Below are 6,000 nucleotides of genomic sequence, written 5' to 3'. Positions count from 1 at the left end.
CCCCCTCCCCTAGATGGCAAGCAGTCCTTTATATGTTGGATATGTTGCAGTATATCCTAGATACAATATATGTTTGCAGAACCGAATAGTTCTCTTGTTGCATAGGGAGAATTGGATTCAGAAGGTATAAATAACCCGGGAAGAAAAACAAAAATGCAGATAGTTCACATTCGTTTCCCAGTGTTCTTTCTTTGGGTGTAGCTGCTTTTGTCCGTCATTTATCAATTGAAACTCAGGTCTCTTTGTCAAAGAAATCCACTTCCATCAAAATATGTCCTCATACAATATCGTTGTCGAAGAGTATAATGATCTCCTGGTTCTGCTCATTTCACTTAGCATCAGTTCATGTAAGTCTCGCCAGTCCTCTCTGTATTCATCCTGCTGGTCATTTCTTACAGAACAATAATATTCCATAACATTCATATACCACAATTTACCCAGCCATTCTCCAATTGATGGGCATCCATTCATTTTCCAGTTTCTGGCCACTACAAAGAGGGCTGCTACAAACATTTTGGCACATACAGGTCCCTTTCCCTTCTTTAGTATTCCTTTGGGATATAAGCCCAATAGAAACACTGCTGGATCAAAGGGTATGCACAATTTGATAATTTTTTGGGCATAATTCCAGATTGCTCTCCAGAATGGTTGGATTCGTTCACAACTCCACCAACAATGCATTAGTGTCCCAGTTTTCCCGCATCCCCTCCAACATTCATCATTATTTTTTCCTGTCATCTTGGCCAATCTGACAGGTGTGTAGTGGTATCTCAGAGTTGTCTTAATTTGCATTTCTCTGATCAATAATGATTTGGAACACTCTTTCATATGAGTGGTAATAGTTTCAATTTCATCCTCTGAAAATTGTCTGTTCATATCCTTTGACCATTTATCAATTGGAGAATGGCTTGATTTCTTATAAATTTGAGTCAGTTCTCTATATATTTTGGAAATGAGGCCTTTATCAGAACCTTTAACTGTGAAAATGTTTTCCCAGTTTGTTGCTTCCCTTCTAATCTTGTTTGCATTAGTTTTATTTGTACAAAGGCTTTTTAATTTGATGTAATCGAAATTTTCTATTTTGTGATCAGTAATGGTCTCTAGTTCATCTTTGGTCACAAATTTCTTTCTCCTCCACAAGTCTGAGAGATAAACTATTCTATGTTCCTCTAATTTATTTATAATCTCGTTCTTTATGCCTAGGTCATAGACCCATTTTGATCTTATCTTGGTATATGGTGTTAAGTGTGGGTCCATGCCTAATTTCTGCCATACTAATTTCCAATTATCCCAGCAGTTTTTATCAAATAATGAATTCTTTTCCCAGAAGTTAGGGGCTTTGGGTTTGTCAAACACTAGATTGCTATAATTGACTATTCTGTCTTGTGAGCCTAGCCTTTTCCACTGATCCACTAATCTATTTCTTAGCCAATACCAAATGGTTTTGGTGACTGCTGCTTTATAATATAATTTTAGATCAGGTACAGCTAGGCCACCTTCATTTGATTTTTTTTTCATTAATTCCCTTGAGATTCTCGACTTTTTATTGTTCCATATGAATTTTGTTGTTATTTTTTCTAGATCAATAAAATATTTTCTTGGAAGTCTGATTGGTATAGCACTAAATAAATAGATTAGTTTAGGGAGTATTGTCATCTTTATTATGTTCGCTCGGCCGATCCAAGAGCACTTAATATTTTTCCAATTATTTAAGTCTGACTTTATTTGTGTGGAGACTTTTTTATAATTTTGCTCATATAATTCCTGACTTTCCTTTGGTAGATAGATTCCCAAATATTTTATGGTATCAACAGTTATTCTGAATGGAATTTCTCTTTGTATCTCTTGCTGTTGGGTTTTGTTGGTGATGTATAAAAATGCTGAGGATTTATGGGGATTTATTTTGTAGCCAGCTACTTTGCTAAAATTATGAATTATTTCCAATAGCTTTTTGGTAGAATCTCTGGGGTTCTCTAGGTATACCATCATATCATCTGCAAAGAGTGATAGTTTGGTTTCCTCATTGCCTACTCTAATTCCTTTAATATCTTTCTCGACTCTTATTGCCGAGGCTAGTGTTTCTAATACGATATTAAATAATAATGGTGATAGTGGGCAACCTTGCTTCACTCCAGATCTTACTGGGAAAGGTTCCAGTTTTTCCCCATTGCATATGATGCTTACTGATGGTTTTAAATATATGCTCCTGACTATTTTAAGGAAAAGTCCATTTATTCCTATGCTCTCAAGTGTTTTTATTAGGAATGGATGTTGGATTTTATCAAATGCTTTTTCTGCATCTATTGAGATGATCATGTGGTTTTTGTTTGTTTGGTTATTGATATAGTCAATTATGCTAATAGTTTTCCTAATATTGAACCAGCCCTGCATTCCTGGTATAAATCCTACTTGGTCATAGTGTATTATCCTGGTGACGATTTTCTGTAATCTTTTTGCTAATATTTTATTTAAGATTTTAGCATCAATATTCATTAGGGAGATTGGTCTATAATTTTCTTTCTCTGTTTTCAGCCTACCTGGTTTAGGTATCAGTACCATGTCTGTGTCATAAAAGGAGTTTGGTAGGACTCCTTCAATCCCTATTTTTTCAAATAGTTTATATAACATTGGAGTTAATTGTTCTTTAAATGTTTGGTAGAATTCACATGTAAATCCATCTGGTCCTGGGGATTTTTTCTTAGGGAGTTGATTGATAGTTTGTTCTATTTCTTTTTCTGAGATGGGACTGTTTAGGATATTTACTTCTTCCTCTGTTAGTTTGGGCAAGCTGTATTTTTGGAGGTATTTTTCTATTTCATTTAAGTTGTCGAATTTATTGGCATAAAGTTGGGCAAAGTAACTCCTAATTATTGCTCTAATTTCCTCTTCGTTAGTGGTGAGTTCTCCCTTTTCATTTTTAAGACTAACAATTTGATTTTCCTCTTTCCTTTTTTTAATCAGATTTACTAAGGGTTTGTCTATTTTGTTGGTTTTTTCATAGAACCAACTCTTAGTTTTATTAATCAATTCAATAGTTTTTTTACTTTCAATTTTATTGATCTCACCTTTTACTTTTAGAATTTCAAGTTTAGTGTTTGACTGGGGGTTTTTAATTTGTTCCTTTTCTAGCATTTTTAATTGCAAACCCAATTCATTGACCTTCTCTTTCTCTATTTTATACAAATAGGCCTCTAGAGATATGAAATTTCCCCTTATTACCGCTTTGGCTGCATCCCATACATTTTGGTATGATGTCTCATTATTATCGTTTTCTTGGGTGAAGTTATTAATTATGTCTATGATTTGCTGTTTCACCCAATCATTCTTTAGTATGAGATTATTTAGTTTCCAATTATTTTTTGGTCTACTTCCCCCTGCTTTTTTGTTGAATGTAATTTTCATTGCATCGTGGTCTGAAAAGGATGCATTTACTATTTCTGCCTTACTACATTTGAGTTTGAGGTTTTTATGTCCTAATATATGGTCAATTTTTGTATAGGTTCCATGAACTGCTGAAAAGAAAGTGTATTCCTTTCTGTCTCCATTACATTTTCTCCAGAGATCTATCATATCTAACTTTTCTAGTATTCTATTTACCTCTTTGACTTCTTTCTTATTTATTTTGTGGTTTGATTTATCTAATTCTGAGAGTGCAAGGTTAAGATCTCCCACTATTATAGTTTTACTGTCTATTTCTTCTTGCAGCTCTCTTAGTTTCTCTTTTAAGAATTTAGATGCTACCCCACTTGGTGCATATATGTTTAATATAGATAGTGCTTCATTATCCATGCTACCCTTTAGCAAGATATAGTGTCCTTCCTTATCTCTTTTAATTAGGTCAATTTTTGCTTTAGCTTGATCTGAGATCAGGATGGCTACCCCTGCTTTTTTGACTTCACCTGAAGCATAGTAGATTTTGCTCCAACCTTTTACCTTTAACCTGCATGTATCTCCCCGCTTCAGGTGTGTTTCCTGTAAACAACATATTGTAGGATTCTGGCTTTTAATCCATTCTGCTAACCGCTTCCTCTTTATGGGGGAGTTTACCCCATTCACGTTTATGGTTAGAATGACCAATTCTGTATTACTTGCCATCTTGTTAACCCCGGTTTATGCTTTCCTCCCTTCTTTCCCCTTCCCCCCCTTCCAAGTATTAAGCTTGTGAGCACCCCTTGCTTCTCACAGCCCTCCCTTTTTAGTATCCCTCCCCCCGCCTTAGAGTTCCTCCCCCTATCTTACCCCTTTCCCTCCCAGTTCCCGTATTCCCTTCCGCTTAGCTTATTCCTTCCCTTTCCACTTTTCCCTTCTCACTTTTCAATGAGATGGGAGAAGTTTCACCATAGATTGAATATGTCTTAAGATTTTTCACTTAAAGCCAATTCTGAAGGCAGTAAGATACCCACTATATTCATCCCCCTCCATTCTTTCTCTCAGATATAATAGGTTTCCTATGCCTCTTCATGAGATGTACTACCCCCACTTTACCCTTTTTCTGGTACAATGTCCTTTCCACATCAATTTCTAGAACAAGGTATACATGTATTCTTTATACATCTATATAGTCAAAATATAGTTCCCAAGATTAATCTTTACCTTTTTAGATTTCTCTTGAGTTCTATATTTGTAGATCAAACTTTTTGTTAAGTTCTGGCTTTTTCATCAGAAATAGATGAAATTCGCTTACTTCGTTGAATGTCCATCTTCTTCCCTGGAAAAAGATGCTCATTCTCGCTGGGTAAGTTATTTTTGGTTGCATACCAAGTTCCTTAGCCTTTCGGAATATCATATTCCAGGCCCTTCGATCTTTTAATGTGGATGCTGCCAGATCCTGGGTGATCCTTATTGTGGCTCCTTGATACTTGAATTGGGTTTTTCTAGCCGCTTGCAATATTTTTTCTTTCATCTGAGGGTTCTGGCATTTGGCCACTATATTCCTTGGTGTTTTGATTTTAGGATCCCTTTCAGTGGGTGATCGATGAATCCTTTCAATGTTTATTTTTTCCTCTGTTCCTATGACTTCTGGGCAGTTCTCTTTGATAATTTCCTGGAAGACAGTGTCCAGGCTCTTTTTTTCATCATGTTTTTCTGGGAGTCCAATGATTCTCAGATTGTCTCTCCTGGATCTGTTTTCCAGGTCTGTTGTCTTCCCCAGAAGGTATTTCACATTTTTCTCCATTGTTTGATTTTTTTGGATTTGCTTGACTGATTCTTCTTGTCTCCTCGAGTCATTCAATTCCACTTGTTCAATTCTGATTTTCAGTGAAGTATTCTCTTCACTCACTTTTTAAAAATCTTTTTCTAATTGTCCAATTGAGTTCTTTTGTTCTGTGGAATTTTTTTCCATTTCGCCAATTTTGTTTTTTAGAGAGCTGTTTTCTGTTTCCAGTTCACTAATCCTATTTTTCAAGGATTTTACTTCTTTATCCACTCTCTCTTTAACTGACTTCTCCAGGCTCTTTTCCCATTTTTCTTCTAGCTCCCTTGTGAGAGCCTTTTTAATCACTTCTATGAGGTTCATCTGTGCTGAGGAACAGATGATCTCCTCCTTTGGGGATTCACCTGGGGACTGCCTGTTTTTAGTCTCCTCAGGATTTAGAGTCTGCTCTCTATCTGTATAGAAGCTGTCAAGGGTTAAAGTCCTCTTCAGCTTCTTGCTCATTCTGTCTATTAATCAGAGACAAACTACCAAAGAAAAACAGAAAAAACTGGAGTCTTTCTTTGGGGGGGGGGCTGGGTGTGTTATCGAGCTTCCTCTACAGACTGCAGGGGGCAGCAGTGAGGCACTAGCAGGACTGTGCTGCGCCTGCGCTCTGAGATCCCAAAGCGTGCTGAGTCACTGAGGGGGGGGAAGGGGGGGGCGGCCAGGTCCTGAGAGACTCCAGCTGTTTGGGGTTGTATTCTTCAGCCCGGTGTTTTTAGCTTCTCTGCTGGGCTGTTGACTTGCTGCCGGAGCAAAGTATCCAAACCTGTAGCGAAGCTCTCCCCGCAGAGACGGCTACA

Source organism: Antechinus flavipes, chromosome 1, assembly GCF_016432865.1.
Source record: "Antechinus flavipes isolate AdamAnt ecotype Samford, QLD, Australia chromosome 1, AdamAnt_v2, whole genome shotgun sequence".
In the NCBI taxonomy this organism is placed as follows: domain Eukaryota; kingdom Metazoa; phylum Chordata; class Mammalia; order Dasyuromorphia; family Dasyuridae; genus Antechinus; species Antechinus flavipes.
This window is presented reverse-complemented; position numbering follows the sequence as displayed.